This window comes from Triticum aestivum, chromosome 5D, assembly GCF_018294505.1.
Source record: "Triticum aestivum cultivar Chinese Spring chromosome 5D, IWGSC CS RefSeq v2.1, whole genome shotgun sequence".
NCBI classification, from domain to species: Eukaryota; Viridiplantae; Streptophyta; class Magnoliopsida; order Poales; family Poaceae; genus Triticum; species Triticum aestivum.
In genome coordinates, this window is record NC_057808.1 from 28,880,209 (window position 1) to 28,892,979 (window position 12,771).

At 42.9% G+C, this 12,771-nt stretch overlaps 1 non-coding gene across 1 annotated transcript; it reads left to right on the forward strand.

The window, feature by feature from the left end:
• The first annotated feature begins 2,622 nt into the window (after positions 1–2,622).
• Positions 2,623–2,702, forward strand: LOC123126910 (small nucleolar RNA SNORD36). The gene has a single exon (XR_006462115.1). It is a non-coding gene; the product is annotated as a small nucleolar RNA SNORD36 (small nucleolar RNA).
• The last annotated feature ends 10,069 nt before the right edge of the window (positions 2,703–12,771 follow it).

Here is a 12,771-nt window from a genome sequence, read left to right on the forward strand (position 1 = left end):
AGATACTTATGTACCTAGAAATTATTTTTGGAAAAAATAAATAGGAAACTATGAGGCAGATGCAGTTCAAATTTGACCCGCTTCATACTGAACCGGCAGAAATTTGTCTTTTTCACGAGAGGTGGATCGAAACTTTTGACACCCAACCATTTGGTCAATTGTGCATTATATATGGCCTATTATTTTATAAAAATGATTTGGTCCAAATTTGCAACAAATATTTGCTAGGTCCTTCACAAAAAAACTCATTTTGGACACTCAAAAATTAGAAAATGAGTTTTTTGTGCAAACAAAATGAAAGCACTATTTGGAAATATTGTTTGTCATTCCAATATGCACACTTATGCAAAATACGAGATCGTTTTGACAAACTATGCCTTTGTTATGTTTAGAAAATCAGAGTGGATTGGATGGACCAATGAGATGCGAGGAACCGCCTTCACGCGTATCACCAAATTGGACTCAATCTGAGCCATCCATGGTGCACCCATCCAATCGGGGAGCTTCTCCCGAGAAAAAAACCCTAACTCACCCACCCACCTCCCCTCGACCCCCCAGATCCCACCTCCTCCTCGCTCTCTCTCGATCCCCTGCAGTTCTAGCCGCCGCCGCCGCTCGCCTCCATCCTCTCCCCAACCCTGGTCGGCCTCCACTCCACTCCATCGCCGGCGCCAACCCAACCACCGCTGCCCTCTCCCCCTCCTCTCCCCTCACCGAAGAACGAGAGAGGGAGAGAGAGCCGACGGCCAGATCCACTCACCAAGTCCCTCTCTGTTGCCGCCATCTAGATCTAGGTCGGACAATTCCGGCGGTGCGCAGCACACTCCGGTGCTCACCTTGCACCTTGCTCGATCCCGCAGTCCTCCTCCGTCTCCTCACCTAACGACTAATCTCCACCTCGACTGGATCTCGGCCGCGTGGTTGGTGCAGGATCCGCGTCGGCGGGCGGCGACGGAAACACATGGCGCACCGGGTGGACAATGACTCCGGCGTCCGGCGTCGGCAAGTCCAACATCCTCTCCCACTTCACCCGCAACGCGTTCTACCTTGAGTCCAAGTCTACCATCAGTGTCGAGTTCGCCACCCGCACCCTCCTCATGAGTACTCACCACCATGGGCAGGCCGGCATCCAGGTCGGCAATGTGTGCTGGGAACTTTACTGCCTCAAGCACGGCATCCAGGTTCGTCATACCCCATCTCCCGCCTCTTGCCGCTTCTCATGTCGACTCGTATGCAGTTGCTCGGATGTGTTGATTGGTTGGAGAAGGTTTCCCATCGTGGATCTGGGTTGCGATTCGGGTTGTGCCGCGAAATGTTTTGCGGTTCAGTTGTCAGATCTTCTCTGGTTTGGAATATTTAGGCTATAATTGATGCACGATTTGAGCTGTGATGGTATTACTCGATTACCTTTCCATGTAGGTCTATTTGTTTTCACGCGAGGATGCAGCAATTAGTGTTCGATCCGCGCGACCCTTCTGAATTGGTCAGGAACATGAACTCTTCGTAGTTCCTAATTTAAGCCTCCGACATGTGATGATTAGTCATTTCGTTTTGTATTTTAGATCTGATATGCAATTGGAGTCCTAGGATCGTACTTTTCAGGAGACATGATACACTTCTGCACTAGTTTACTTGCCACTTTTGTGTGAAATCTCAGATCTACTTAGGCCATTATCATGCTTTCCATGGTCAGTTTTGATGTGTTCTGAAATTATGATCTGCATCCAACTAAACACCTCATTGTTCCCTGCTATAGCCTGATGGCCAGACGAACGGTAACAAGACCATCCGGTGATTCGCTGCTTGCAAACAACAGCTAGTAAATCGATCATCATGGGGGCGGGGACATGAGATTCAGAGAAGAGATGCTGCTGCCTGCCTATACTAGTTCATATGTATCCAGCCGCCTAGATCTACCGTACTCACCTCGTTTCACTGTGCTACTAGTAGTTCCTAGGCCATTAGCTCCTGCTTGCTTTTTTTGCTGCACAATGCTCATTTTGCTGCTAGTGTCCATTTAGCAGTTTTTTTACTATGTTTCTACCAAGATGATTCAGCCATTTGTTTGATTTCCTGCAGCGAAGTGCGGCTGGACGACCGAGGCTGCTATTCTGCCTTGATCTGCACACAAAGAGTTCCTGGACCTGACTTGAAGCAAGGATACCTGCGGCTGCAAGCCAACAATGTCTGAAGACAGGTGCTGCTTGTCGATGTTCTCCGCATAACTATAGGCTACCATGTCTTTTCCACTTTCCTTTTCGCTTTCTGTAATGCTAACTTGACGGTCAGCCTATAGTTATGCGGAGAACATCGGCAAGCAGCACCTGTCTTCAGACATACACTGCCATGTTTTGTTCCATAAATCACCTAGTGCTCCTGTTAGTGAGATTCATCTAGTATTTTATTTTGCAAAGCATGCAATGGTTTGGGGTACTTGATCATGGCCTAATGGAACTTACATGTCGTTACTACAGCAGCTAGAAGCAATCCATTTTATTAAATGCATTCTGGTTAGGATTTGGTCATGGCATCACCTTGCTGTTTTGTTTGTTTTAAATCTGGCTGGTCATTTGGGCATAGGAAATTTCTACAGTGCTTTCTCTAAAAACTGATGGATTGGCTGGTCAGATGATGCTACAACAACATATTCCTGAGATTCTCTTTGAGGAATACAAAATCGAGGTTTTAAAGACTGATGGCCAGCCTGTCTAATGTTTTTTTTCTTCTATACACTTGCTCCTTCCAGTAGGCATTGCAAGTGATGTGTTCAAGTGTAGTCATCTGGTCACATTTTTAACCAGTACCATATGATTGTAGCATACTACTAGTTTTAGTCATTTAACATCTTAATTTACCTAGAATGATGAAGTAGTTGCACTTGGTAGATGGGCTGAGCAAATGATGATTCATATGATTATTCTAATACATTTGATGTTTCAAAATCGAGCCTTTTAAACCTAATACTCAGCCCATCACAAATCAGTCATCTGCTACTCTTGCTATGCTGTAGTTTCTTATGATGATTTGAAAGTAAACAGAGTGTAACTATGTTTTCCTGTTTTGGTAAAATAGGTACCAACACCTGGGATTGGTTTGAGATGCGGGTGCACAAGAGGGCATTCGACCTTGTCAACCAGAAGGTACCCGCCTCCATGTCTGCTTGATCCCGTTTTTTCCCTAGTTGCTGTGTATGGGTCGTATCCGGTCCTGCTCGTCGGTGATCTGATGATGGTGTGCTGAACATTTAGACCGCTGAGGCTTTCTGCTTGTTGATGATCTAAAGTCGAGCTTTTTTAAAACTGATGCCTAGCATGTCATCAACGTACCGCTTTGTTCTTGTGTCTAGAGATGTAGTTCTGTTAGTGTGGTACTATAGAATGTAGAGGAGTTACATATGCATCGTTTGTCAGCTGAGCATATGATGTTAGCTTCACATTTTGATCTGTTGAACTGTCCCAGATTATGTCAAATTGTTACGAACTAGTTAGAGGTAAAGCAACTCATTTGGTTTTTGCTCACTGTTTTTACTGTCCCGTGCTGCTCTAAGTGTATGTAGAACCTGTTGCTGAACTGAAGATGCTATTTGCTTCACATTTTTGTTTCTTGAACCGTCCCAGATTATTTGAATTTAATATGAACCTAAGAGTTAAATAAATTGTATGGGCAGCATTAACATAGGTGCTCTATACCTGCTCTGCTCCTGTTCAGAGGCATCTTGTATTCTTTTTTGTATAATCTCCTATCGTAAGCGAAAAAGCTTCAGGCATTGAGCCATTGTATTGTGATCTTTAATACATTTTCTGTTTTTTCCCTTGCATAGCTAATTTTCCTTTTGCTGTGAGATGGCAACTGATATATCCACCTTTTGCTATGAGATGGCAACCGATTTATCCACCTTTTGTTGTGAGCAACTAATTTGCTTTTTACTAGCTGCTTTATTTGCTTGCTTGGTTGATCACTAGCATGAGCTTGGTTGCCCTGAACTTTAGTGTTTTATTTGCTTGCTTCTCAGTCTCTCTCCCTCCCTGCAGGTGCCACCGGACGCAAGGGTGGAGCCTACGCCTCCTTGCTGAAGCTTCTGGCTCTACACCAGTTTATGGTGCTACGGATGTGGTTAAGATGGCGTTCTACACTAGCTTCTTATGTTGCATGTGAATGGGGGTGAGTAGACAGAACTGGAGTGTTCTTATAGGAAGGCAAGTTGTCGCATCTGGAGCACATCAGATGTGATGTAGTAGTAAGTTAAGGCAAAGTGTGTAGATGATGTATTCCTGTGTAATTAAATGTTGTATTCTCTGTGTACATGCTGCTTTAAATGACATGAAGATTATGAAAATTGTGTACATGCTACTTCATATGGGTTGAATATGACAGGAAATAGTACTGGGCCTGAATTGGCCATGGCCCAAACAAATTTGGACTGGAGCTATTTATTTAATGGAAAAAACACGTTAGAGAAGGGCGAAAATAATAAGAAATTGAATATTAAAAGGCCACGACCTAGAATATAAAAGGCCGAATTGTGAATATAAAAAGGCTGAATTGTTAGGCCAGGCCCATGTAGCTAACAAAAATTAACAGAAAATAATATATTAAATGGGCTGAATTACTGGGCTCGGCCCATATATACACCGAACTGGACTGGGCTGAATCTTGTCAACGACCTTTTCATTTGGTCGCAATTTTGCCACACCAGCTTGCCACGTCGGATTCGACGTGGCCTGGGCAGAGAGCTAGCTACCAAAACAGAAGGTCATAGGATCAACGACCTTTTGTTTTGGTCGTGGCCGTCCACGACCTTCTCACAGAGAAGGTCGTTAATTTCAGTTTACGACCATCAACTTTTGACCATCTGTTTTTGGTCAAAAAAGGTCACAAATGAAAAACAATGACCGTTCAGTGACCAATAGTGATGGTCGCAAGTTGACATATTTCTTGTAGTGTTTGTCATCGGTATGTTACTTGCCCGAGATTCGATCGTCCGTATCTTCATACCTAGTTCAATCTCGTTACCGGCAAGTCTCTTTACTCGTTCCATAATACATCATCCTGCAACTAACTCATTAGACACTTTGCTTGCAAGGCTCTTATGATGTGTATTACCGAGAGGGCCCAGAGATACCTCTCCAATACTCGGAGTGACAAATCCTAATCTCAATCTATGCCAACCCAACAAACACCTTCGGATATACCTGTAGAGCATCTTTATAATCACCTAGTTACGTTATGACGTTTGATAGCACATAAGGCATTCCTCTGGTATCCGAGAGTTGTATAATCTCATAGTTGAAGGAATATGTATTTGACATGAAGAAAACAATAGCAATAAAACTGAACGATCAATATGCTAAGCTAACGGATGGGTCTTGTCCCTCACATCATTCTCCTAATGATGTGATCCCGTTCATCAAATGACAACACATGTCTATGTTAGGAAACTTAACCATCTATGATTAACGAGCTAGTCTAGTAGAGGCTTACTAGGGACACAGTGTTTTCTCTATGTATCCACACATGTATCAAGTTTCCGATTAATACAATTCTTGCATGAATAATAAAAATTTATCATGATATAAGGAAATATAAAATAACAACTTTATTATTGCCTCTAGGGCATATTTCCTTCACACGGGTCGTTGTAGCCGCACTTTTGCATCTAGGTGAAGCACCATGAAACATAGACACAGAGAGGAACGTATCTTCTCAACTTCTAGTATTACTCTCATCTCCTCTTGTCTTGTAATTGGGTCGAGCCCGATTCAGCACAAGTGGGTATGATTGATTGTGTTTCCTATAGAAAGAAATAACAGTGCAATTCCAAAATGAAGTAATCAAATCTGTGTTTCTTGCATAACTATATAGAAATAAATAGATAGTTCTCATGAAAGCTGCTGGCACATCCAATTTTTCATATTAACAGGAATATGCAAATTCATCTTAAAGAAGCAGTGCCTTTCTTAATATATATAGAAAGCAAATCAACTCCATATCCTTATTCCACATGCAACAATTAAACATGCAAGTGAAACTGGAGATCAACTTAATATCCTAGCTCCACAAGTAACAATTGAAACTGAACCATTTAGGGAGCTTTTTAAATTTAAGTAAATGATATATTTAATTATGTGTGTTGAATTAGAGAATGAATGTTTCTAATTCTCCCATCTCGTGTCTTCTTGGGTAATAAGCAAGACTGCCACTACAAGAAATATGTCAACTTGTGACCTTCTCTTAGTGACCCCAGCTGAATTGGTTGTAAATCCACGGCCATTTCGCTTGGAAGGGCTCAAACCCTGAAATTGCTTACACCAAATGGTCACAAAGCAGACAAGAGTGGCCAATGACCTTATTTCTACCTGATTACGACCAATATAAATGGTCATGAGGTTGTGAACGTGGATGCATTGGTACTTATTGCTATGACTAGGCGCCACCTCATCAGTTTTGCCTATGTGTCATGTCCATGTGTCAATTTTTGCCCTAGGTTGTGAAGCAACCTATATTTCTGTCATTCCCAAAATTCCCAAAAAAGTTGGGCATTCTTTACTACCCAAATCATTGCCTCATGACAATATTCAACTCCATTTGCGTGGTAAATCTTCCTCGGCAAATTTCCAAAGTTTTTGTTCAACTCGAACTGTTGTGAAGGAAGTACTAGCTAGGCATATCCTAATGAGCTGAATTTTTGCCACATCTTCTATATTCCCAAATCATAGCTCTCCACAAAATTTGAGCCCCATCTAACAATACATGTGAGTGTGGCTTCAACATTCATATTTTTGTCCAGTGTGGTACGTTGCAAAGCAAGTGACACCTAGGCTCCTCCATTTGAGCTGCAAATTTTCCAAGATAGTGTCCTTAGTAGATGATCATCCTCGACCAAAACACAGGCCCATTGGCCATGTGCATTTCCCGTACCACTAATCAAACACTTGGGTGCTAATTCACGTTTGAGCATTGTTCGGTCTCCTCGTGAGATTCTTCTGTTGTTATTTTCTTCCAAGGATCTACCTGGGGAGTGCCAAACCTACTAGACATGCCTAGGCTTCCCAGAACGCATGGCAACGCCACGGTCACGCGGTGACCACGCGATGGGCATGCGAGTCTACGCGCTTTGGAGTTGGGGCCCTGGGCCACCGTCCAAACCTCAACGTATCACCACCCAACCATGTATTTATAGTTAAATAGATACTTATGTACCTACAAATGATTTTGGGAAAAAATAAAGAGCAAACTATAAGGCAGCTGCAGTTCAAGTTTGACCCGCTTCCTGCTGAGTCGGCGGAAATTTGTCTTTTTAACCAGAGGTGGATAAAAACTTTTTACACCCAACCATTTTGTCAATTGTGTATTAAACATGGCATAGTATTTTATAAAATTGATTTGGTCCATTTTTGCAACAATTATTTGGTAGTTCCTTCACAAAAAAACCTCATTTTGGGCACTCGAAAAATGGAAAATGAATTTTCCGTGTAAAGAAAATGAAAACTCCCTTAGGCAACATTGTTTGGAATTCCAAGATGCACCCTTGTGCACAATATGAGATCATTTGAACAAACTATGCCATGAATGTGGCCATAAGATTGATCATTTGGCTTGAAAGCCATGAATCTTCACGCATGATAGCTCATTTCTGAGAACACTTTTTAAAAATAATTGCCGTATTACAAGTTTATTATTTTTCATGGAAACTTGGTCACATATGATGACACAATGCGAAGGTTTTTGAATTTTTTGATTTTTTTTTGAATTTTTTATGCCTGTTTCAAAATGCGTTCAAAACAGCGGGCTTGACCGTTCCTAGCTAGTTGTTGAATCTTGGAAACCTTTTGATGTTTCTCTGATTAAATAGATAGTTATGTAACTAGAAATGATTTTTGGAAAAAATAAAGAGCAAACTATGAGGCAGTTACAGTTCAAATTTGACCCGCTTCCTATTAAATCGGCGGGAATTTGTCTTTTTCACCAGAGGTGGATCAAAACTTTTGACACCCAACCATTTTGTCAATTGTGCATTAAATATGGCCTAGTATTTTATAAAATTTATTTGGTCCAATTTTGCAACAAATATATGGTAGGTCCTTCACACAAAAAAACTCATTTTGGGCACTCAGAAAATGGAAAATTGATTTTTCGTCCAAAGAAAATGAAAACTCCCTTAGGCAACATTGTTTGCCATTCCAAGATGCACCCTTGTGCATGATATGAGGTCATTTAACAAACTATGCCATGAATGTGGCCATAAGATTGATCATTTGGCTTGAAAGTCATGAATCTTGACACATGATAGCTCATTTCTGAGAACACTTTTTCAAAAGAATTGTCGTATTACAAGTTTATTATTTTTCCTCGTAACTTGGTCACATGTAATAACACACTGCAAAGGTATTCCAATTTTTTGATTTTTTTATTTTTTATGCCCGTTTCAAAATGCGGTCAAAATGGCGGGAATGACCGTTCCTAGCTAGTGGTTGAATCCTGAATTTTTTTGGTGTTTCTCTAATTAAATATATACTTATGTATCTAGAAATGATGTTTGGAAAAAATACAGAGCAAACTATGAGGCAGCTGCTGTTCAAATTTGACTCGCTTCCTACTAAATCAGCGGGAATTTGCCTTTTTCACCAGAGGTGGATCAAAACTTTTGACACCCAACAATTTTGTCAATTGTGCATTAAATATGGCCTAGTATTTTACAAAATTGATTTGGTCCAATTTTGCAACAAATATATGGTAGGTCCTTCACAAAAAAAACTCATTTTGGGCACTCGGAAAATGGAAAATTGATTTTTTGTCCAAAGAAAATGAAAACTCCCTTAGGCAACATTGTTTGCCATTCCAAGATGCACCCTTGTGCATGATATGAGGTCATTTGAACAAACTATGCCATGAATGTGGCCATAAGATTGATCATTTGGCTCAAAAGCCATGAATCTTGACACATGATAGCTCATTTCCGAGAACACTTTTTCAAAAGAATTGTCGTATTACAAGTTTATTATTTTTCCTGGTAACTTGGTCACATGTCATGACACAATGCGAAGGTTTTCCATTTTTTTTGAATTTTTTTTTGAATTTTTATGCCCGTTTCAAAATGCGGTCAAAACAGCGGGAATGACCGTTCCTAGCTACTTGTTGAATCTTGAATTTTTTTGTGTTTCTCTGATTAAATAGATACTTATGTACCTAGAAATGATTTTTGGAAAAAATACAGAGCAAACTATGAGGCAGCTGCAATTCAAATTTGACCCGCTTCCTGCTGAATCAGCAGGAATTTGCCTTTTTCACCAGAGGTGGATCAAAACTTTTGACACCCAACCATTTTGTCAATTGTGCATTAAATATGGCCTAATATTTCGGAAAATTGATTTGGTTCAATTTTGCAACTAATATACGGTAAGTCCTTCACAAAAAAACTCATTTTGCACACTAGAAAAATCGAAAATTGATCACGACCATTTTAGATGGTCATAACGTCATCAAAGTCTGCACTTCATTCTGATTGGTCTATGGGCATGTCACGTGGATCAAGCATTAGAGACCGTCGGATACTGCCAGATCCAATGGCCCACACCCCTCACCCTCTCCCCACCCACACCCACCCGAAAGCAGCTCCCCTCACCTACACCACATGTCGTTGAGGACACTGACATGTGGGCCTAATTCCTCGCGGGCCCACCTATTAGTGGCCGAATGCCACCACTCACCCACCGCACACCACTCCTCCCCCCTCTCCCCCTCTCCCCCGCACACCACTCCTCCTCCCACGCTGCCACCCACCGTCCCGCCGGTCCCGCCGCGACCTCCCCTCCCCTCCCACCTCAAGCCGCTCCTCCTCGCCGCCGCCACCCACCGTCCCGTCTGACCTCTCCCCCGCCACCCACCGCCCCGTCTGACCTCGTCGCCGGCCGCCGCTCCCGCTCTCCCCCCCACACCTGTCGCCCCCTCCCTCTCCTCCTCCCATCAGAAGAGAAGAGGGATCTCGCGCGGATCGCACCAGGGCGTCGATCTGGACCTTCGTCTGCACGAGGGGACGGCTGCGCCTCGTCCTCGTCCCACCTCAGGCGGGGTTCAGATCGAGCCGGACTCGCGTCGTCGTCAAGAGCTGACCTCGACGGAGATGAGAGGAACCCTTCTTCCTCCGTCTTCCTTCGACCTCGACCTCGGCATGTCGCTCCCCAGCTACTCTGACTCCGCCAAGGTCGCCTACGTCCTCCAGGGTATGCGCCAATGACCGATCCCCTCTTGCGCTCGCGGGTCGTCTGTTTATTGTTTCGCTTGGAGTTCGATCGATTAGAACAGTTTGGTGATGGTCTGTGCGGGACAATCGAATTTTGGGTAGTAGATCCTCGCGGGTCAATCGAACTTGTTGGTCAATCTAGTTTAGACCCGACAGGTAGGGAGCAGCAACAGACTCTCCCTGCTTTGTGTAGTTCATTGCATGGTCCAATGTTCTAATAACCAAAGTTCATGTTCATCCTTTGTTTGTAGCTACCCTGATGTCTGCCATTTACGAGGAGAACAAGGACAAGGACGGCTTCCTCTACATGACGTACAGCGGCGAGAACACCTTCGGATTGCTCTAGATGGCGCTGGCTGCCACGGCAATCGCTCTGAATGCCTCCTGTAAATAAGGCGTGCCAATCAACTATGTATATATTCCGGTTTGCCTCGTCGTAGGATCTTTAAATTGCACAACCAAGAAAAATCTATTCGTGTCCTGACTTATCCTATTTGAGAGTTCTGACTTATATACTATATATCAAGTAATCGACTCTAAAATACAGTAAAATCTACTGCTCCTGTGTTCATGCATGCCGGTGTGGTTACTTGTTCACTGCTATTGATGCAATGTTTCATAGATCAGTGTATATCTCAGCGTTGCCAGTAATAAATCCGGGCGCTGTTGCGTTGTAATTCCTTGACTATGGTCGCCGACAGCACGCGGGCCTTTTGTCTCCAGACCATGAGCCTGGACTGGTGGTGACTTCTGCTCCGTTTAGGTTCTGTTGACTGGTGGTGTTGCAATGCAGCGCGAGAGGGTGTCAGGACGCCGCAGTGGTGATCCTGGTTCTTCTCATCACCATTGTTCTAGCCTATGGGCAAGAAGTGAATTGCATACCTATGGTTATCCAAAGACAAAAGATTGCAAACAGAATCCTGCAATTCATTTTCCAAAACTTCAGTTAGTAAGATTGAAATTTGACAGAGTCATGGCTCTCCTAAATTGAGTTCAGGTGAGAGATGCTTCGTGAGTTCAGGTGAGAGATGTTCACGAGTTCAGGTGATATGAGATTGAGAGAGAGAGGTGGGAGAGGCTTGGGCTGGGATGAGTGAGAGATTGCTATTTCATCTGCTGGAGATAGATTGAGAGAGAGGAGTGCTGATTAGTGTAGTTTGTGATTGAGAGAATGCTTGCTGCTGCTATTTGTGCTTACTGATTGATTATACAGTGAGTGAGATGCTGTTATTTGTACTTGTTGATGTTATTGTTTCCATCCGATGCATATTGTTGTGATTCGTAGCTTACGCCTTGCCTGCAGGTGTCGTGCTGGCGACCGGGTTCGGAGCGCTCATATCGAAGGTGGCCGAGCACTGGTACGAGCTCTACAAGATGGACAAGCAGGGGGCCAACCTCTGGTTCATCTACTGGTGGGAGGACAAGGTCTCAGGTGTGTTGCTTTCTTCTGGCTCTGAATGTTAGGATGGTCAATGTAATTGCTGCCATTTTTTATTGATGAATGCATTACTGCTGCTGACATTGCTTGTACTGCGTGCGTCTTGTATGTGTGTTTGATGTTGACGTCACTTATGGTTTTGCAGGGTTCTGAGGCTGCAGCCTGGGCACAGGTACTGCCTCCTCGGCCAGCTCTCCAAGGAAGTCGGATGGAACTACGCCGACACCATCAGGGTGAGCTATTTCATTGTGTTGTTTCTTCAGTGCTCACTAGTTGCTAGTGTTCGACTGCTACCAGTGGGTTAAGATTAGTCTTTTATAATTGTTTTCTTGAGGATGAGTTACTGGGGCTGTTCAGGCCATGACTCCAAATTATAATTGTTTTCTTGAGGATGGGCAATCTTGTATAGCTGAAAGTGATACATTCTTTGAAAACTCAGCTTCTACTATTCACCTTGTAGATTTTTTATTCTGCAACATATTTGGTTTTGTCATAAAATGATTGGATTATTTTGAAGAAGTACACATGTAACCTTCCAGTGTGAGAACATTATCTTGCGGTCTTAATTTAGTCTGATTAAAAAATTGGTCATGCTCACGAGCAGTATATATGCACTTGGTCGGTTCATTGTTAGCAGTTTAGCTACACAAACTGACTGACATTGCACAATAAAATGTAGCAAATTTTATAGCAATCCTTCTTTCTCTCGTATAGAAGTACATGCTATCTAACGTGAGCAAAATCATTGCGTAACTACAGGTACATCATATGACTAACTTACATAGAATACTGAAACTCGACCCCATGCATTCAGTTTCAGAACATGAAACTAACCTGACTAGTAGCTTCTCTGGCTTCCAGTTTACAACTTCTAGGATATCAATCATTCATTCTCAAGTTGCTGCCTGGCAGCTACAGGTCGCCTTTTTCTGGAATTTTTCATGTTCTTTTTTTGCGTGTATATGCCTTCCTCTTCGATTTCGAGCTTGTGATTGAGGTTAATTGATGGTGGTGGTTGCACCATGCAGATGTTCAGGATGGCGGAGAAGGAGATGGAGTACCGGGTCAAGCTTTTCAACCGGTGAGTGATGCA